A 23,314-nucleotide genomic window follows, 5' to 3' on the forward strand; every position below is an offset into this window, starting at 1 on the left:
TGACTGTTTAAATTGTAAGCTGCTTTATTGCAGTCCTCCTTTACATGTGGTAACTTTATTGATAGTTCATTGGTAATGAACGTGTTGTATTCCCGTTTGTAAAAAAGAATTCACTATTATCAAGTAGTTTTAAAAATAGTTTTGAAGCGAGATTCTGTCATGAAATACGTGGAAGGAGAACCCAATTGCAGGCAGCAGTGAAGGGGTTAACAAAAAAGGTATTTATTACAGAAACACAAAACAAGGACCCACAGGGTGGTAAAACAATAATAATAGGAAAACAGAAATAAAGACTAACTAAACACTAAACTAACCAAACACTAGACATGAACTGAACTCAACACTTACTGAAACAAGACAGAACATCATCAACAGGAACATGAGCATATGGCACAGGTAAACACTGGAGGAGCACAAGACGAACTGCATACAATGACTGAGCAACAAGACAACGAAACATGAGGGTATTATAAAGGGAGAGACAAACGAGGGATAACGAGCGAGGGCAGGTGTGGAACATAAGACACGAGAGGAAAGCAATACAAGAAACGAGAGGGGCGGGGCCAATGACGAGACACTGGAGAGAACGCATATTATTGTCAAAAGGACAATAATATGTTTCTCTCCACACATAACCAAAGGCTTTGTCATGGCTCTGCTACAGGACCAAGAAAAACATGACTAAATGAAGCAGAGCCATGACAGAAGCTCCCCCTTTAATGAGCACCTCCAGGTGCTCACCAAGGGGTAGACGGATGAGACAAGACTGACTGAGACAGTGACAAAAACCAGACAAACATGGTGAACAAGACAAGGGGCAGACAAGACAACAAGACTAAGGGATTGGGGTGACTTAATAAAAATAACAAACAGGGGGGGGGGAAAACAGGGGTTCAAAGGGGGCAAACCAAAAGGATTGGGGGAAAAAGTCTTAGTCCCCGGCTGCACTCGAGGGCGCGGAGTCCTGGGGGACTTAGGACAAGTTCTGGGGGGAACAGTCTTTGACCCTGGGAGTTTCCCAGGGGCCGGCTTGGCTGCCGGACTGGGGACCGGCTGGAAGACCGGCTGGAAGGCCGGCTGGAACGGGCTTGACGCTGGCTGGAAGGCCGGCTGGACAGGGCTTGACGCCGGCTGGAAGGCCGACTGGACAGGGCTAGACGCCGGCTGGACCACCGGACTGGAAACCGGCTGCACCGGTGTGGACGCTCCTCCTCGACGCTTCTCCCTCCTTCTCCGCACCACTGGGTCCGTAGCCAACTTAGGCGGAACCATGGGGACCGGAGGGAGTTTTGCGTCGGTGGAGACCGCAGACGTCATCCCCGGGTCACACCTCACCCACTCGCCACAGGCGCCACCAGGAGAACCGGGGACCGTGGAGCTCAAGCCAAAGGGTACTGAGTCCCCCCGGGCAGCGGCAGCCAGGACGAGGCCCTCCGGAGCGGTCGACAGTGGGGTGAGGGCTCCGAGTGGAACCTCACCCTCGGGACCGTCTCGGTTGGCCACGAACCTGACCATGTCCGCGAACCCAAGGGGAGCCAGCAGCCTCTTCTCCGACGGGGCGAGGCGCTGAGTGAGGCAGCAGTTGAAGATCGCCTTCAACTCTGCCTTGCCAAACTCAGACGACCTCGCCACCGTCGAGAATGCCCCGGCGAACTCCCAGTTCCCGTAACTCCCCTGACGGAACCCCAGCAGCAAGTGGGCTTGGGCGGCCCGCGAGGACGACGCCGTGCAGTCCTTTGGAGCTGCCTGCTGGGTTCTGGCTGGCTCGGTCATTCTGTCATGAAATACGTGGAAGGAGAACCCAATTGCAGGCAGCAGTGAAGGGGTTAACAAAAACCGTATTTATTACAGAAACACAAAACAAGGACCCACGGGGGGGTAAAACAATAATCACAGGTAAACAGAAATAAAGACTAACTAAACACTAAACTAACCAAACACTAGACATGAACTGAACTCAACACTTACTGAAACAAGACAGAACATCATCAACAGGAACACGAGCATATGGCACAGGTAAACACTGGACGAGCACAAGACGAACTGCATACAATGACCGAGCAACAAGACAATGAAACATAAGGGTATTACAAAGGAGAGACAAATGAGGGATAACGAGCGAGGGCAGGTGTGAAACATAAGACACGAGAGGAAGGCAATACAAGAAACGAGAGGGGCGGGGGCCAATGACGAGACACTGGAGAGAACGCATATTATTGTCAAAAGGACAATAATATGTTTCTCTCCACACATAACCAAAGGCTTTGTATGGCTCTGCTACAGGACCAAGAAAAACATGACTAAATGAAGCAGAGCCATGACAGATCTGGTCTAGTATTGTATGGTACAGCATTGTTGTGTGATATTTAAGGAAAATATCCATTACTTTTACTATTTGTGGCTTGTGTTTTGAATTTATGTTCCCCTGCATTTCAGACATTTTACCTAAACACATTTATTTTGCACATTGCGACTTGAATCTGGCTTATTACGTATTTTTATTTATTACAAAGGTATATTCTGTTCTAAACAAATTCTGTAAATTAATGTTTGATTGTTTTTTTGGTGCATCAATGTTGCGCTGCACCCTTGTTAACCACCTGGTGTCGTCCCCACATGTACGCGCGTGAGTGCGAGTCGACTATTGAGACAATAGACGTGACAATTCTGATACGACTATGTAAATCGTTAGTCGAGGACACCCCTAACTGCCCGTTTCTTCATTCTGGAGTTATACAAGTCCTGAAGGTTGGGCAGGTTAACACCGATTATTCTTTTACCGCCTTCTATAAGCAAAATGATCACTTTACTTTACAATTACAGCACTTACAGACAGTGTTGGATGTAACTAGTTACCAAGTAATTAGTTACTGTAATTTAATTACTTTCCCCTTGAAAAAGTAAAGTAAGGGATTACTCTTATTTTTTCTGTAATTTAATTACAGTTACATCTGATGTAATGTAACAAAATACAATGCTGGAATATACATTAAAATTCAAAGTCTAAATGCACTTTTAAATGCATTCATTACTTTATCTTTCTCACATTTGTAATACTTTGGTTATTTAATAATACTACTTTATGTAGTTTTATTTTATTTATTTGAATGAATTTAAAGAGCAGTTTCATGTCCATCCTTGAATCACTTGAATCATCCTTGAATCACATTGAATCAAGGTTGATATAAGATATAGAAAGTAATTAGTAAAAAGTAATTAAATACTTTTTGGAGAGAGTAATTTGTACAGTAATCTAATTACTCTACTGAATATGTAATTAGTAACTAGTAATTAATTACTTTTTCAGAGTAACTTACCCAACACTGGTTACAGAACCTTATTGTGTCGCTGTTCATTTCCTATCAAAGACGTTAAGTATGACATTAATAAAATATAAAGAATATTTATATAGTGCATGATACAGTATGGCAAAACAGGAAAAATTACACATGTAATTTCAAACTGATGTCTTATAATAGACCCTATACCTAAAAGCACTCTTTTTTCCTTCTTGGGCAACCCTCCAATCACAGGCTTCAAAAGACTATGTCATACATAGCAACGGGGTCAGCTCCGCCTTCTTACTAAGATACGTTTTTTTCTTTTCTTGCTCAGTTGGTTTCAGATTGGTCCTGAATCGCTCTTAAGCTAAGACTCCTACGTAACGTAGAAGTTGTTAAGATAAACTAGAAGATTTCTGAGTTTTTTTACAAGCTTTAAAAATACAGGCCCAGATGTATATTGCTCTCTTTTAGGGTGTACAGTACAGTTTTCTGTCATTCCACCAGGAAACTAAAAATAAATGTAGATTGATCTCAAAAAGCTAACGGAAGCATTATTGTTTGTCTGTTGTGAACGTTAGATTGACATTTTTCAGTTTGATACAGTAGATTTTAAGCTTAATCTTTTTTCATATGCAATTTTGTCACGGTTTGCGTGGACAGAACCCAAGCGCAGGCAACAAGGGGTTAACGCCAAGGGAATATTTATTAAATAACAAAAATGAAACAAAAAACCCACGATGGGGTAAACTTAACAAAACAGGAAACTGAACAGGACGAAGACTGATATACACTAAACAACACTAAACATCACTGGACAAAACTAAAACAAAAACTTACTAAACTTGACGGAGAAACTAAACAGGAACATGAGCGTGAAAACCAAGAGAGCTCAGGAGACATGGAACGCATAGAACGCAAGAGCACAGGACAATGAAACATGAGGGCATTATATGGGGCTAGACAAACGAGGGATAATGACACAGGGCAGGTGAGGAACATAAGACAGGGCAGGGAAGCAATACAGGAAAAGAGAGGGGCGGGGCCAATAACAAGACACGAGAAAACACATGAAGTGTCAAAAGATAAACACCCCATGGTTTTCTCACACAAAACCAAAGGCTTTGTCATGATACAATTTATTGCATAGGATTGATCATCTGATGGTATATTAGAAGGTTTTTAGGAGTGTTCATGTGTTCTGTAAGAGATGCAAAAGTACTTAAAATGCCAAATATCCCCTCATACCAAAATAAGTTCATTAAAAAAGTTGTCTTGTAAGCGAGTGTGTGTCTGCGTGTGGGTGGATGGATGTGGATGGCTGAGCGTTTGCTCATTTTTAAGCTTCATTTCACAGATTGATTTTCAGGATTTAGACAATAACGGCGCATTAGATGCACATGGGGGGCAGAATGAGGGGGTTGGGGATTTCTGGGTTTATTGAACCATAAGTGCAATGAAATATGCTAGAAATGTTTTGCTGTTTAAAGCACCCCCATTAAACATAGAGATGCAGCTATTACCGATTTCACTGTTAACTACGCTTTGAAATGTCATGGTTGATTAATCGTAAAGGCTCCGATTCACTGTGTTTCAAGAATGTAACTGTTGCAACTTGCACACCACTGGTACACCAGCTTAAAGTGCTGTGCTTATCAGAGACACGGAGGCTACTAGACACACTGGATTAACCATGGCAGAGAGACCAAACTGCAAATATTACAGTCATTTATAAGCAAGGCTGTAGCGGTGAGAGTTACACTTTGTGCAACAGTTAGGGGTGTAACGGTTCAAATTACTCACGGTTCGGTCTGTGTCACGGTTTTAGGGTCACGGTTTCGGTTCGGTTCGATTTGTGCTATGTTCAGGGAAAAGGGACTACCGACAAATAAAAATAAGAACAAATAATCAAGCTACAAGTAACAGCACCAATAAAACAACAGAGCAAAGCAGAAAATTAAATAAGATACTGTATATATAAATTTTAAGGTAGAAATGGATTAAAGTAATCAAATAAAACATAACATTGCATATGTACAAATTAAATAAAAACGAATCATAATTGAAGTTACAGAAGCTATTGTGTCACAAGCAGTGAGTGATTTCCTTGACTTTTAACAGACAGCAGGAATATGCTGCTGTCGCTTTAAGAGGAATGAAACGGATCCAGTACTATGATGTCACGCGCCGATTGGTCTGCGCGGCGCCGCAGGAGGTCACACAACATATCTAAGCACGTAAAACAACATAGAGAAGCCAAGAATGTTACAGTGGTCTCTTCACGTAATCATCGGCGCTCTTTGTGTAATCGGAGGTAAATATACTAAACAGATGAAATATTCACTTAAAGATAAAAAGCATTTTATAACCGGGCTACATCATTAAACATGTTAAAAGTGTAGATCTGCGCGTTTGGCTAAACAGCGTTATTCAAGCCTAAGCACGTGTGAATAGCGTAATTTGTCCTCAAACACACCGCCTCCTTTCCCCTACCAACTAAACTAAATGTATTACATCTGTCACGGTTAGGATGAAATGTGAAAATGAACGAAACTGTCAGATCTGATCACGGTGCAGCAAAGGGGTAGGGAGGGATGACCCTATTTATTAGGCTATAAGGTAAACATCAAACATTTTTATTGTATTAAATAAATGTATTGATCATTGCAGAATATAATTTTAAAAAGTATACATCAAATGCATATAGTTCAGTTTTACTTCATTATAAATGTGTGGCTGTTACAGCTACGTTAAGTGGTCATTATATCTTCTCCTTTTCCATCTCTCCAGGCCTATACTGCTCACATCAGAGATTTGCAATTAATATTTGTAAAATAATTTATGTTTGTGTTTTTCAAACAGGGTAGTGTCAGTTTAAAATGACCCAGGCTCGTTCATTAATAATAAATAATTGATAATAAATTACATTGATGATCATGAATAATGTTGGGCTTGTTTTGGGCTTGTTTTTGGAGCTGCAGTTGCTTATTTGTCTTGCAAAAGTTGGCAACACTGACTGCAACCCAACACTCACGGCGGCCCGGGAAAGCATGGCCGACATCTCGACATCCGCTTTTTCCTGGGCTCGACCCCCCGAGGGAGGGAGCCCGAGGAATCGTCGGAGTCGGATGGCAGTACGTCACCCCCCGATGCTGCAAGAGACATCTCATCATCACGTATCGTGTCTGAATACGTGATTGAGGAATAAGACGGCGGACCGTCTTTTTGGGGAACGGTCAGACGAGCGAGACGAGGTGTGAACGGTCTGTGAGCCGTGGCTGGCGGATTATCGCTCACAGTAATCCTCATATCACCCTCGCTGCTTGCCATAGCGGACGGCAGGGCCGTAGTCCTGCCGCCACGGAACGGAGAGCAAACGAGGTGGTGGCTGAGTCCCGTGGGAACACAGACGCAACGTCTGAATCGTCACCGCCCGCAGTGCGGGCGGGACGTATCCACAACGTACTGGAAGCAGGCATTGTGTCCGTCCCCCTCCTCGATGAGTGTGTTGCACCCATGAGAACAGTGGGACAAGCCACGCTGGAGAAATTTGCTTTTTTAGAAAAGGAAATTTGCTCGAACACCTCCGCAACTGCCGAGACGCCCAGGGGAGAGTCACTGCAGGAAGGGACCGTCCGCTGTCCACGTCGTAGATTCCAGCAGAAAGAATGATCACCCAGATTGTAGAGAAGCTCACCAGATGCGTAGGCTCTGAAGAACAAAAGGTGAATGAATGAGCATGGCGGCTTCCCTCTTATACTCGTACATCCGGGGAGGAGCCCGGCATGCAAATTTCATTCGCCAATTTTCATCGGCCTTTTCTAAATACTCAGAAGATGATAGGTTCTCAAGACAAACCCCATTCTATCGGTTCGACACAACGTCGAGAGACCGACAGAAAGGGAATGAAAATTTCATTTGTAAAACAAAAAATGTATTCTATAAATCGGACATAAATTTCTGTAAAACTGTATATTCTATTCCTTAACCCTATCCCTAAACCTTACCATCACAGAAAACTTTTGGCAATTTTTCTTCTTTTTAAAATATCATCAGTTAGTATGTTTTTTTTTGCGAGTTTACGAGGACACAGGAAGTGTGTTTACGTTGTTATACATATGTCATCACACACATTTGTAAACCATGTATACAAGCACATGCACACACGCACGCACGCACGCACGCACACACACACACACACACGCACACACACGCACACACACGCACACAAACACACTCTCTATCTCTCACACACACACACCTCCACAGGGGCCAGGGAGACTGTGATCCCGTTACATGTAATCAGTTACTCCCCAACCCTGGAAATAACCATGATACAATGTTAACTGTAAATGCCTGTAAACATGTCAATACTCTGATAACTTAAGTAGGAATGCAAAGTAAAAATAAGGTGCAGAAAAAAATTATAAGCCAAAACTGAAAATTCAGAATGCACTTGGCTAATAATCGAGCTGAATTAATTGATTTAATGTCAGGAATTTTTTTTAATACACTCAAAGGTATTAAATTTTTCTAATTTTTATGCAAATTTGAACTCGTGCGAACATTGTAAAAATAAATCCGTAAAAAGATGGAAATAAAATATTTGTTTCTCTGTAAAATTATAGGATATAAGGATATATATTAAATTGTTTTCTTGTAAATGTGTTGTCTTTTTCTGTAATTTTATAGTTTTTGACTGTATTTCAAAAATAAACTAAAAAAAGAAATCTGGGCCGCCAGAAACAAACTGTAAAAAACAGGTTTCCCTGTAAAATGACACTTTCCCCTGTTTTCTTGTAAATTTGCGGTCTTTTTCTGTAATTTTACTCTTTTTTTTCAAATTAATTGTTATTTAAAAAATACATAAAAAACAGTACAATTACGTTTTTTTACATTTTACGTGGAAAATCTGTAAACAAATAGACCGTTATTACCGTAATTACTAGGGGTGTAACGGTACCGAACCGTCACAGGCAACATTCCAAATATAGTCATTATTCCTGTGCCCTACTCCCTTCAAAGGGCAGAGCCCTCGAGTTTAGACTTTGGAGTGAACAAGGCATTTGCGTGCCATTATGTAGGCAAAGGAAGCGACGTAATTTCCTCATTATCTTCAGCTGGCATGTTCCTGTGACAATGCAGCATTTTGTCCGTCAGCAGATGTCGCTGTTTTAATGGCATGACTTAAGCATAAAACCTGTTTGCAAATAAACATACATTTTATATTTTGAAAAGTTTTATATATATATATTAGTGTTTATATATTATATAGGATTTTTTAAAATATAAAATGTATGTTTATTTGCAAACAGTTAGGTTTTATGCTTAAGTTATGTCCTTAAAACAGCGACATCTGCTGACGGACACAATGCTTCGTTGTCACAGGAACATGCCAGCAGAAGATAATGAGGAAATTACGTTGCTTTCTTTGCCAAGTGCATTCCAAATGTCTACATAATGGCACGCAACTGCCTTGTTCACTCCAAAGTCTAAACTCCGAGGGCTCTGCCCTGATGACTTTATTTTGGAATTTTCCCCTCGACAGCTCGTGACCGTTACACCCCTAGTAATCACCGTTTTTTTTGCAGTGTACTGCACGCACATGAATTTGTTCTTAACCTTATCCTAATGTTAGTGAATTTGGAGTATTCTAAATGAGCGGCGTGTGCACGAGTTTAGTCATTTGCATAAAACACACCCAGTCCATATCCATAATAGGGCTTTCTGCCTAACCTTTCCTTTACCACCTGTCGTCACTTAAGTCAATATACTCCAGGCAAGTTTTTAGTGAATCATAGTTTGTTCGTGAAAATGTTCGTTTGCAGGTTTCACGCACAAATTTGTGCGTACACATGCTTAGTGAATGAGACCCATTGTTTTTTAGTAATCTTTGCATTGTTGAATCAATGCATTCTCATTTCATCCATTCTCTGAATTCTCTGGCCTCCAGCTCGTGATTTGGAAATCAATCAAAGTTTGCCATCACAAAGAGTATATAAATTATCTAAGTACACTGCAAGAATGTGGTGCAGGGAGAAGATAACCTCAAGAGCAACTAGGAGTGAAGAAAAATAAGGGCACATTTTTTTATTAAGCATTGATTAAGAATGTGTTGATTAATCAGCTTCTACACCAATGAGGACAGACCGCATAAGTTTCACACATACGTCTAGCTTGGGAGCTCTTCCATTGCATTAGATCAGGGATAGGCAGCAGCACTCCAGGACCGACATTGCCAATCCCTGCATTAGATGGACCGAGATTTTTGTCCTCATTTATTTTCACCTTATGATGATGTTCAGGTAATGATGGTTTGTGCAAGGCTGGCCGTTCCTAACCTGGCTGCTGGACTGGTCACAAGCTTAACTCTAAAGCAGTAACTCTACACGATCTCCTGAGAATATCTTTCCACAATAGACCACTCAGCACCGTAGGATCACAGCTTGACTCACGGTGTTTTCCCCAAAAGCCACATTTTATTTCCAACAAAAAGCACAGATCAGATTCTAATCTGACTGCCTTCACACTGACTTTGGGCCCTATCATACACCTGGCGCAATGCGGCCTCAATGAGTCTCATTGTGTTTTTTGCAAATTTCAGTCGGACGCCGTTATTATTTTCACGTCATGCGCCATGTTGTTTAAATAGCAAATGCATTTGTGCCCATCTGGTCTAGTCAACGGCGCAATATTCTTTGGGTTATTTAAAGAGCGCTTTAGTAATATGTGCCTATAGGCACAAAGCGCATACACTCTGCTTTTTACACACAAAGGGACGGCAGCAGCACACAAACATGCCACATTGTAACATGATTACAATGTGGAATATTATTATTGTGTACATAAGATAAAAAATCTGGCTTGTCCTGTACGCGTTCAGTCTTTGCTCATGCAAACAGCGAATACACCATGGCGCGAGCGTGACTGGCTCTTAAAGGGAATGGAAGATGAGACTCTGATTGGTTTACTGCACGTTACTCCCAAAACACACCCATTACTCATCAAGAGAATAGGGACAACCCTTTTAGATAACCATTTTTCCCATCGTTAAACTAGCAAAAGTGGATTCGGACACGCCCTAAGTGCACTTGCGCAGTGGGCTTTAGACAATGTGCTTAGATCGTCAAAATAGAGTCCTTTGTGTTACTTAAAAGACAGGAAATGACAGTGATTGTGTTATGGTATTATTGGTCTCAGTGTGGCACTAAATGTGGATTATTTGTATATTTTAGGAAAATTGCATTTTTAATATACTTTAAATTTGTTTAACAGCATTTCTTCCATTTGTTCTTTTTGGACAGCATGAGTCTGATTTAACCTCTTATTTGATAGCATTCTTATGTTTTTATTTTTGTAGTTACAGTGTCAAAATACTGATACGCAGTAGAAGCGATTGTGATCTATGGTTAGAGGGTTTGTTCTCAACCATACAAATTAATGTTTGAATGAATAATCTGTCAAATTGTGTGTCTTGTTGAGGAGAGGTATACCAAGTAAAGTTTTTTGAAAGTAATCAGATGTAGATAACACAGCTGAAATATCATGACCCAAGCCATATCTAGAGACCGTAATATCACAGGGACTTGGAAATAGGCTCTTTTTAGTTTAGTATAGTTTAGGTTAGTTTTGTTTGTATCTCCTCTCTGAAACGCGCAGATTTTTTACGAAGCTCATCGCTCTGAAAAGCGAGGTGTGCTATGATTGGCCAGTTAACCAGTGCATAGTGATTGGTGGAATACCAAGCGTGTGACGGAAATGTAACGCCTCTTACCATAAGATGTTGCGCGTTCAAAATGTTTACGGTTTTGTTTTACTTGGTGATATGTTAAATGAAGACTGTTTAATGTTATTATAAAATTTAATATTGAACTTCATTGCGTTTGCGCTGTGGTGGAAATAAGATTATCCTTCAATAAAGATACATTTCTTATAAAAGCTTACCCGCGAATAGGGACGTATTAAACTGTAGTTATGGAACTTTTTAAAAACAATCAAACAGTTTGCTCGTATAAGGACAGATTATGTCCTTGGTTATTTTTTAAATTATAATAGTGTGTTCTAATAACTATCAGGTATATGCAGTCGCTTTAGACTGGCAGAAAAAAAATGATCCTTATATGAACCTCTGTGATCATAACACGTTTGTTCTAATGATTTTTGTTTTAATGATTTAATGATTACTTTACTATGTCCTACATTTGGCTCAATTCTCTGCCTATATCGCTTTTTTTTGTTATTATAAACGTGAATAACTCTTGTTTTAATCTTTAATGTGTTGCCTTTAATGAATTTATCACATTGAATTTCACTGTTTCACAGTACATGTGGTTAAGTACTGAAGGCGCAAACTCTCCCTTTGCGCCTCCTGGCGGAAATTTGGCGAACTAGTTTCACATGTAAATGTTTTTTAACTGCCACCCTTCCCCAATGGCGGCACTCAATGTGGCGGTAGAGAGAATTCTGGTTGACTACCTACTGTATTTGTCCAAATTTCATAAGACGCAAATTAAAATGACATTTTTATCTGAAAATATCCATGCATGCTGCTGGCAGTGGTTCAAGTTCTTTGTTTTAAAGGGGTCATATGACAGGGCTAAAACTAATATTATCGTTTGTTTTAGATGGAATGCAATGTGTATACACGATTTAAGGTTCAAAAACGTTGTATTTTCCACATACCGTGCATGTTTGTATGATTTTTTACAAAGCTCATCGCTCTGAAAAGCGAGGTGTGCTATGATTGGCCAGTTAACCAGTGCGTAGTGATTGGTCGAATACTGCAAGCGTTTTACGGAAATGTAACGCCTCTTACCATATTCAGAACATCATGTTCCCATGCAATTGTACTGACAGGTGATAAAATGTCATCGGTACTTCCTTATATCAATTCGAGGCTGAATCTGATCCGGAAAATGAAGATGATCAAGCCGATACATCAACTTTGCCAGCGCAACTTGAGCAGGACGTAAAGGATTGGTAAGGTTTTATTAAAAAAATATGATGTTAAATAGTTAAAAACTATAGCTAACTGTTTTACCTTTTATATACGACGTTATAAAGACTATAAACAAACAACCATATACATCATACAGAGTTTGTGTGAGATAGAAACAAGCTCGCATTACAGAAGGGAATGGTATAAATAACGCGAGCGCTTTGGCCCTTCTTTATCAACCAGTGTTACGCCACGTCTCGTTGCGACTCAACAAAGACAATAAACCCAAAATAAATACTAAATATAAAAAGACATTATAAACACGACATTTGTTGCCTCTATTTGGAACATAATTACTGATTATTAGGACTTATGTTGTCTTTTTTCACGTTGCGCACGTGTCTGCATTTGCAGATCACAAACACACGACAAACTCAACTCGCGTTAGTCTGTAACAAAGTCATTTACAATAAAAATGTACTTACAGGTCGCGAATCTGAAGCGCCAGCAAAGTTTTAATGGTTGGAATGGCCCCACTTTTTAACCAAAGCTTTCGTGCACTGCCGGCCTTGATCTCTCCCAGGTTCATGAAGCAATCGTCTGTGAAATGCGCTGCACAAACTTGAACATTCGGATTGTACTTTTCTGGAACAGTGTTGTAAATAAAATGTAACCATTTGTTTTTAGTTGTCTCATCTTTTGGCAGGGCAAACAAAGAGTCTTTCTTTTCGCAACGAAACACAGCGTCTCCACGACATGGCTGCGGCGGTGACGATACAATGAGATTTACAAGTACGCCCACCTCACTTGCGTTTAGATTTGGGTGGTCTTATCATGTTACGAAGTGACGTACATTCGTCAGGGTGTGGTTACACGAGGTGTTTCAGGCAGGTCTGGGTGAGCATTCGCTTTTAGATAGAATGCATCTTTTGTTCCGACACTTTAATTTTTGCAAGTTACGTGTCTAATACATGCATGGGCAACTTATAACACACCAAAGACACGTATTTCCACCATATGAACCCTTTAAATATAGACACGGGACAATCGCGCTCACAATACGCTGTGACATTCTCTGCAGGGTTCGTACGGGTGCTTTAAATCCTGTAAAATGATTGAATTTGAATATAGTCATTGTAAGGTTAGAAAAGTGATTGGATTTGGGATCAAGTGCTTAAAACTGCCTAAAACTTTAATTTCGTTGCTTTCATAATAATTCGCAATTTTACGGAGAATTTTTCTTTTGAAATAAAATATACATTTTGCACATAACGAAAATACGAAAAAAATCGGCGCGTGGCTGTAATGTTATCTACCAGTCTTTTGGATGTGCGCCCTCTGGTGGAGCAGAGTAGGAGATGAAAATATGCCGGGCGTTTGCCGTTTCAATGCTCGTTGGCTGGAGGACGAAAATGACAAATTATGGCTAAAACGTGGACCAAATCCTCGAGTGGCCACCTGCAAAGTATGCAAAAAGGACGTGCAGCTCTTCACCATGGGGCCAGCTGCGCTTTCAAGTAGGGCTGGCACGATAAACCGACGATAAATGTCACGTGATTTATGCACAGCTTTTGAGTGAAGTACGGGAAAATGCTGCTGCATCCGAAAGCCAGAGAGCGCTCTCGTGCGGAAACTACAAATACGCACTGCAGAAGAAGACCATAACACGTTCTAGAATCTATGCTTATGGACATGCTTTTATCACTGTTGCTCAAGCCTCATCAGGTATTTTTATGATAATAAAGTATATAATGATCATGTTTGACGGGTGTTGCTTTTTCAAATGCACATTATAAGCGACTCAAACTCGCACTGCTTTTAGATCGAGCAGCATTTCCTACTGATCCCAGAGCCGTGCTTCACAGACAAGCTACGCATTAAAAAAATATTGACACATTGCATATCGCAGCCAGCTCGATTGCAATAGAATTTAGTGGTACCGCAATAAAATATCGTGCAGCCCTACTTCCAAGCCACATGAAAGGTAAGTTTTTCGATTATTTCGAAATTTTCGATTAGGCCAATTAAGTTTAAGGTAGATGGAAAAATTCGCGAACTAATACATTTTCGGGAGGGATGTAAAGTGTAATTGTAGGTCTTTTTTGCCAGATATGGTCGGAAATGAACAGCGACTGGGGCAGAAATTAGCCTGTCTTACTTAAAAACTACGTCAAGTTGTGTGTGTGTGCTCACCGTCTGAATTCTGCAGTGTCGCGAATTCTTTCTTTCATCAAACAACAAAGTGCTAATACGATGTTAACGATATCAGGGATTAGATTTATTTCGTATAAATAAAGATTTTATTTTATTTTTTTTAGCTCGCTGGGATCACCCGCCTAAAGTGCAAAATGTTTTTGGACGGGGTGGGGGTTGGGTGCTGTGTGGTATAAATGGCGTAGATGCGCCATCTAGTGGCTGTGTATTGAAACAGAGAAATACATTCCTGTTTTAGTTTTTTAACACTACACAAAAGTTTGAACAAAATACAATCAAGGGAACTTTTATAACGTAATGTTAAACAAATATCTTTAAGATTGAAATACATATGATAGATATGATAACCAGTTCATTTTTTTTCTTCTGAACTGTCACAAATTTACAGGTGGGGCATTTTCCATTATGTTAAAACAGTACCTTAGTCTTATCCTAAAGTAATATTGACAAACTAAATATATCATTTGAAAGCTTACAACCTACTGTTCCCACATTTGGTGACTAATTTTCAAAACAAATTACATAGGAACAGTATTATATTAATTGCATCTTAATGAGCAAAAATTGTTTTAAATTTAAAGAAAAACTTGATCGATTCTCTATTTGTGATGCGGCGGCAACCTATAATTCGCACCCATGTTCTTTCCATGTTTCTTTTGTGTTATTTTATGTGGTCAAATCATATCAATTACAAATAAGTGCCCAGAGTACTGTATAGGATGTCTGCTTTGTGAGTTAAATGACAATTTGCTCAAGTCTTTTATGGAATAAATTTAGTATAGTTAGTATATAGTATAATTACATATAATTGGCATACAGTATAACTATGGATTATCTACAAAGGAACATACAGTATATGTATGTCAGCATGTAATTAACGCAGTTGTAAGTGACTGGGAAAGTATAAAAACACACATTAAAAGTGCTTTTAAAGTGCTGGATTTTGATGTTGGAAAAGGTGTAAGAACCCTGATGTTCGGATAATGATTGTCGGTTCTCGGTTAGGGAAATTTACCGAAATGAGCATCCCTAGTGGGACATCTTCAGACACATGCTCTAAGCGGGGAACCAATCACGACAGACCTGGTCAGCTTTACCAATCAGAGCGTTTCGGACGGAGGGATTTTATATAGACCGGAAGAAATCCAGTTTTGTTAGAAGAGGGACAGCAGTGAACAATAGACTTGAAATATGTTAAATATGAAGCTTTTTTTCTGAAACTAGAAACATGAACATCCATTGTTAAACACCCCAAAAACATAACCAAAGCTTCAAAAACTGCAAAAGAATGGCTCCTTTAACTCCTTTATTCTAAAACATACCGACAACCAAGTCTGGCCGCTGCATTTTGGACTATTTCCAAACGGTTCATGGATTGACCGTTTGCAAACAGCAAACGGATCTTATTTATCATAGCATGGATTGACCAACAGTCTACGAGAGGATATAAATGCATGAATTACTCTCTCAAACTCAGAAGTTAAGTTTTTAACCTTGGCCAGTAGTCTCAACTGGAAAAAAACACGATTTGACTATTGCATGTACCTGCTTATCAAATAACAGGGTCAAAGACAACACCTGTAGAAAATTACTGCCAGGGCATATATAAACATAGCCTTAAGTTGGCATATCATAAGTAAACCACCATCTCGGTTTTGCATTAATTTTTAAAACCAGCTATTTATTGAAACATTCAATGGAAAAATGGCTCAAACCACTGTATGGGTCTATGATGGTGCCTATACAGTATAGACCTATTGACCAGGAAGTAATGCATAGAAGTTGATAAATTAAGATTAAGAACACAATTCTGCCACAATTTTGTATTACTCAACATTGTACTGCATTGTACAGGTCTGAATGTAATATTAAACACTGATCTTAACACAATGAGTTGATCTGAAGGACTCATTAATTAAAAATAATTATTCTCTTCTAGAGGAGTTTAGGGCATTTTCACATTTTCTGAACTATTTTTGTGTAATATTTTAATTTAAAAAAAAAATATTGCTCGACACAGCCTATTGTGTTAGTCAGGGTGATAGTTGATAAGGTATCTTTTCTGTGCTATTTAGAGTTTCACAGATTTTGAAAATGAATAAAATGGCATTCTTTTATCTCAGGTGGATGTTTGTGTGCAGGGTTTAAATTGGGCCTGGGCTGACCGGGGCTGGGCCCCACATAGACTCCAGGGCTTGACATTAACGCTTCCTTAGCGGCAAACAAGTAACCTAATTAAAACAACCAATAACCAAAAATAATTAGGCAATTACCAAAACGCAAGTATTATTCTGATTTTATTACATTTGTAACTTTGGTTTGAGGAGTGGGAGGGACACAAAATGGGGAAAAATGTTTTTGATTCGAATCCTATCACAAATTCAAAATACCTATGTTTTGCATCGTTTTTGATTGTTTAAATGGATTAAACCATGAAAGCCCACGTTTCTGTCAAGCCTTGTCATAAACACTACTGCTTTTAAAAGAATGAGTCCTTGTCAAACGAAAAAAGTAATAAATCACGCGTCGCGTTTCTTCCCCATAGAAGTCCATTATAAGGAAACCGCTTAACATAGCCTACCGAAACAACGACCACGTAAAAACAAATTTCTATTAAATAAAAATCATGTGATTGAAAACAATCTTTCAGTGATCTATTTTTAGTGTGCATGCAGGCACTGTGTCCAGCTCGGTCCTAGTACTTCTCAGTGGCGATGACGGCGTGTGGTTAAAGAATCATTACAAACAAATTTGAAAATGAGGGGGACACGAACGGGATTTTGAAAAGTGAGGGGGACATGTCCCCCCTGTCCCCAGTGGAAATTAAGCCCCTGGTCCATGCATAAACATCTGGTGTATCAGCCGTTTGACGAATCGTTTGAATGAACTACTCAATGACTCATTAGATGGTCACTTGGTCACTGTTTTAATTTCGTTTAAAGTATAATTTAAAAAATGAAGAGTTTGGTTCCAAAATGAGATAACTCAGTTTTTTAATTAAAAAAAAATCATGTTTTTTTATTATGCATTCCAATTAATATCAATCAAACTGCAGTTGGTTTGTTTTGATTTAACCCATAATAACAAAAAAATACAGCTATAACACAATTTATTAACACAATAAAACACAAAGAAAAACATGATAACATAATAAAGAACATGATTTTGCAAAAAAAATGTAAACTGAGTTATCTCATTTTGGAACCAAACTCTTCAAATATTTAAAACTATTTCATAACATTATTTAGCCTAATGCAGTTGTGTTTTCAATGTAAATGTTTAATTTGATAGTGTATAGAAAACGTAGCAGAGAGCTTTCTTGACTTGTTATATTTTACAGCTTATTGTGAAGATTTTTTGTAGGCTTTGCAAACACATGTACACCCCTTAAAAGCCTGACATCACGGACATCATTGTGTCCCAAAATCATGGTGTCTCTGTGTCTCTCATTAGTCTTTATGTTCCACTACTTTTACTTTTAACTTATTGTTTGCAGAAACCGATTGCTGTAAATATTATTATTGTGCAAATGTAAATTCATTGCACGTAATTTGAGCGAAAAAAGCAAACTCTGCACTGTAAAAATTAAAGGTACTTTGAGGAACCATTTGGGGTTCTTCACATTGCCACGCCGGCGGAACCCTCAGCGGAAACTCAAGGCACCGCTTAATGAAGGGCGGTTCTCTGAGGAACCCTCCAAGGCTTCTTGGGGATCCCTTTTATTAAAATGGTCTGGAACCATCTTGGGTGCTTCAAGGCACCATTTCAGTTTATATTTGCTATTCACAATATTTTAATAAGCAGAAATAGTAAATCAAATACAACAGTTTATTGATAAACAACAATTTACATTGAATAAATATTTACAGAATGGTCAATATTGAACATTACCATTCTCAATTCATGAAATCACATGTATAATTAATATTGTGTTGGTGATATTGTTATAAATGAAAAGTCTTTATATTAACAAAACTAACCAAATAATTTGCCTTAATTTTAAATATACTGTACATACAGAAATATTTCAGGTACTTTGTACAAATGTACAATTGTAAAAAAGTCCAGCAAAAAAGTAGTCTCTCATAGCAAGGCCTACACCCATGGTAAAGTTGTAATTTGCCAAATAGCAAATCCTTGCGAGCTAGAGAAAACAATGCTGTTCTCTCCAAATGGGTTTCCTGCTATTACCAGGTGGTGTGAGGACCCATGTAGTCAAAGTAAAAATTATTTCTATAGTACATTTCACAATTTTGCATTGCTAAAGTAGATATGTATTTATGGCAAAAAGAGAACAGGAGCTGCGTCTGTTGGCCTTGGGTGTCCCTGGCAGTGCAAGGATGAGCATCAGGGTGGGCTGGGTCTGTTGGCCTTGGGTGTCCCTGCGAATAAGACATGGAGACCAAAAAGAGGGATTTAGATAACGTCTCATAAAACATTAAATTTAATCATTTAGCACATCACAAATTGGTTTACAAATGTAACAAAGAACAAACAAAATATTACAATGCCTGGAAGTCACTGTTTTGGTCTATGGTTAAGGAGTACAATAGGCTATTTATAGCAACAACTGTAATAATCCACTTTATTCAGATTTTCCATTGTCAATGAGTATTTTTACATGTGCAAATATAACAAATAACATAATAATGAATATATCGTAATAAATATAATACTTACATTTTTTTGCTGCTCAACTGGAAAATACTGAAAATTCTGAGTTAAAAGGATAAAAACAGAACTGAATGATAAAAATATTTAATTACAGACAATTTATGTAACATGGGTGGGAAAACCATTCAACACAATCATCAATAAGTTAAAAAAGAGCTATACATTCACTAAAAGTGAACATAATAGCTAAAAGTGGCTAAAAGTCATTGTTTGTCATTAACACTAACGTTACGCATTTAACGTTAGCCAAACAAGCTTCATCTTAACTTATATTCGTTAGCATCTCGGCTAAAACATGCGCTGCCTACACTGTGTAAATAAATGGTTTAAACAGCCAAAAGCGGCCATACAATTAGACGTGTCAGAGTATACATTTATATAAATAGTATATAGTTAGTATATTTAAGTTATTTATATATTTTGACTTTAATTACATCCAATGGGACAGTCGAGAGGTTGTTGCGATCCGTTATTTTGAATTCCCGCCTGTCGCGCGAGCGGAACAACACCGGTGAACACTCGTGCCACTGATGTTTGATCGCAGACGGATCGGCGACATCACAGCACAGTGAGAGCTATTTGTGAACTGACTGCTCTGTATGCTTTAGAGATGTTATTCTAAGTCCGTATGCTTTTTGTCATAAGGTGATCGGTCTGCGCAGAGCTGGAAAAAGTTAAACACACATACTAACGAAAGCGCCACATGGCACATGCCTTGACGCTGCGACATTGGGCCAACAGCGCCAAAGTACTGTGGAGGGCGAAACTGCACAATAAACACACAGAGCAGCTGCAGTTTGTTTGGATGGAAAGCACAACAACGTTTACATTTTCAAAAGATTTCAGTGACTTAGGATCTACTTATAGAATAAAAATGTTTATTTATAATATATTAATATAATTAATGATATAATACAAATAAGAAATATAAAATAATCAAAAAGCTTGCTGAAATTTTTCAAAATAACATTTAGCCTTTTCTAATCATGCGCATGATTTTAAAATGTGTGTTCACTTAGCAGGGGCCAAAAACCAAACTTTGGACTATTCTTATTCTCAAAAAACATCGAAATGATCAGACACTAAAAATCCCTATTTCATGCAGAATTTTTGGGGGTTCCTCTAGATACTGTCATGTATAAGAGAGATTCTACAGGAACCACTTACAAGTTTACAGATCTTACAAGAACCATTTTTTAGAATTTGAGTTCCTTCAATAACCCGCAAAGCACTTTGAGGTCCCAGTGTAGTGAAAAGGTGACTCCAGAACTTCACAACTGAATGTGGGGTTATTCAAGAATCTTCTAGGTTCCTGGAAGAACCACAAAGACTATAGATGGTTCCACCATAACCCTTTTATAGAGAAAAAGAGCTTTGGAGCACCTAAAATACAGTTTAAGGTTCTTTGAGTACACAACAGGATATTTGAGGCACTTTTTCTTTTTACTGTGTGTATACATGCGGTGAAGTCCATCAAACCTGGCTGTTACATAGTAACCATTTCTGGTGTTTCTGCAAACAATGCTGTCCAAGAACATATAACTCTGCAAACAATCCTGACGACAACAAAATAAGAATCTATTGCCAATGGTGTTGCTATGATCATATTTGGAATTATTTGCTCTGAATTACCATGCTACGATGGCTTTTTTATTGGCAGTTCAGTTATTCAGTCTGACTTTGATCTCGATATTCAGATTGTCATTGAGTAGTAAGAGAGCTTATCCTTCTGTAATGCTAATTCTAATTAAACTACATACTATAGTATCAGTGAAAATAAAGGCAGGTTGTGTAAATGTGCCATTCGATATGGTGAGAGTGAAAGGCAGGTGGAGATGAGATAGTTGTAATTAGAAGCTGAGGGAAGAGTACGTGTGGATGTTTTCCAAGACCTTGTTAGTGCTAGACAGGTAACAGGCAGTTAGAAAGTAAATATGTGACAGGTCTACGTTCTTATTTCAGTTTTTGTCTTTGTCCTGGAGCATGTTTTATGACCATATCTTTTAAAAGGTGCTCTATTTGATAGCCATCTTGAAAGAGAGTATGGTTAACCAAATTACAGTGGCTGTTTACACCAAGATGATTGTTGTGAGATTCATGCTGGGGGATTTTCACAGGCTGATAGAAGAATTGAAGCTGTATCATTAAGAATTTCACCAGTACTTTAGAATATCTTTGAAAGAGAGACTTCAGGGTTTTTCCTGGCTCAAAATTAGGTGGAGGTGGTGCCATCCTGATCTTGTACACACACACGTAAGCCTACCGTACCTTTAAGTGGCTTAACCAAAGTGACTTTGAGTTTGACATATTCAAAGTTCTAATAAAATTAGATAAAAATGACAATTATTAAGTTATATAAAACATTTCTGTTTGGTTGAATAAAAGTAATGTTTTTGAAACAAATAAAGCTTTTTTATCATTTCAAATTACTTTTCAGCCCACAATAGCCAACTGAATTAACCAGTCTTTCTCACTGTAAAAATTGAACAGCTGGATCAACTTAAAAAAATGAGTACAAATGGTAAAACCTAAAAATGTTAAGTTGGACCAATTTAAATTTCCCAGGTAAAAAAACTGTAAAAATTATGAGTTGGATCAACTTAAAAAAAATATTCCAAAATGCTAAAACCTAAAAATGTAAAGTTGGTTTAAATTTCACAGCTGACAAAAGTGTAAAATGATCAGTTGGATCAACTTAAAAAATTACTTCAATTGGTAACACTTAGAAAAATTAAGTTGGTCCAACTTAAATTTCCTTATCTATGAAAAGTCACCATCATTGTGATCAGTGTTTCCTTGAGTTGGGCTCTTGACCCTTGACTTTCATTTATAAATTTGTTTGCCACTGTGTGTTTAAAGTACTTTAAAGACACACCGATTTTAAAGTATATTTGTTATGGCAATGCAAATGAAGATTTTATTGACTAATGTTGGTTGTTCAAATGTACATCATTCAGTAGTTTGATTCACTGATCTCATTTAGATCGTCTGTTGTGCTGCTGAAAGAACACTACAGTGGAAATGGATTTGCTTGCATTTTGACGTATAAATGATAAAATGATTCGTGAAAACAGGATGCAAATTTAATCTTAAATTTCTGAAGAGTTTAGATTCACACAGACATCAAGAATCAGTGTATGAATCTCAACCATGGTGACAATCAATAAACGAAAGCTTCATGCTGCAATGCATGCTGGGTAACATCAAAGTACAAAACTCATTCATGATTCCCAGCATGCATTTCAGTTGATCTGTTTATCTGAATTAGTCTGTTGATTGTCACCATTGTTAAGATTCATACACCGATTCCTGATGTCTGTGTGCATCTTAACTCCTCTAAAATTTATTTTCGATTAACTCTGCGTCCAGTTTTCATGAATCATTTTAAACATCAAAATGCATAATTCCCTTCCACTATAATGTTCTTTTAGCAACACAGCATGCAATCTAGATGAGATCAGTGAATCAAACTACAGGATGATGGATATTTTAACAACCAACACCAGTCAATAAAATGCTCATTTGCATGCCATAACAACATACTTTAAAACCACACAAATTTTAAAGCAACAAATGAGCTTTAAACAGACATTGGCAAACAAATTTGAATATGAAAGTCAGGGGTCAAGAGCTCAACTCAAGGAAACACTGATCACCATGATGGTGACTTTGGACCAACTTAATTTTTGTAAGTGTTACCAATTGAAGTAATTTTTTAAGTTGATCCAACTGATAATTTTTTACACTTTTGTCAGCTGTGAAATTTAAATTGAACCAACTTTACATTTTTAGGTTTTACCATTTGGAATATTTTTTTTAAGTTGATCCAACTCATAATTTTTTACTGTTTTTTCACCTGGGAAATTTAAATTGGTCCAACTTAACATTTTTAGGTTTTACCATTTGTATTCATTTTTTTTAGTTGATCCAACTGTTCAATTTTTACAGTGTAAATGAGCAAAGCTCATTCACATCTTGCATTCTCTGTGGTTGACTTTAAATGATTCAAGGATCTCTTATATTCGCTAGTGACTGAAAAGTTCAATAGTTTAAATGAATCGGTTCAAATGAGTCATTCGTGTGCGAGTCGTTCTGAACGCAATGTGCGTTCATACTGGCGAACTCGCTGTGTACAGTATACGCTGATTCAACGATCCAACTGCACCGCTAAAGACATTACAATGATGTACGTCATGTTCATTCAATA

The 23,314-nt window shown here is 38.3% G+C and overlaps 1 protein-coding gene and 1 long non-coding RNA gene across 4 annotated transcripts in view; one reads left to right on the plus strand and one right to left on the minus strand.

Annotated features, from left to right (window-relative positions):
- The window catches only part of gal3st3 (galactose-3-O-sulfotransferase 3), a 60,472-nt gene that overhangs the window by 26,340 nt on the left and 10,818 nt on the right, over positions 1-23,314 (plus strand). The window lies entirely within an intron of this gene.
- On the minus strand, positions 18,775-20,455 carry LOC130554461 (uncharacterized). Its single transcript, XR_008962983.1, has 3 exons — positions 19,542-20,455; positions 19,114-19,149; positions 18,775-18,815 (listed from the first exon to the last, which is right to left on the minus strand). It is a non-coding gene; the product is annotated as an uncharacterized LOC130554461 (long non-coding RNA).

Source organism: Triplophysa rosa, linkage group LG1 (assembly GCF_024868665.1).
Source record: "Triplophysa rosa linkage group LG1, Trosa_1v2, whole genome shotgun sequence".
Classification (NCBI taxonomy): domain Eukaryota; kingdom Metazoa; phylum Chordata; class Actinopteri; order Cypriniformes; family Nemacheilidae; genus Triplophysa; species Triplophysa rosa.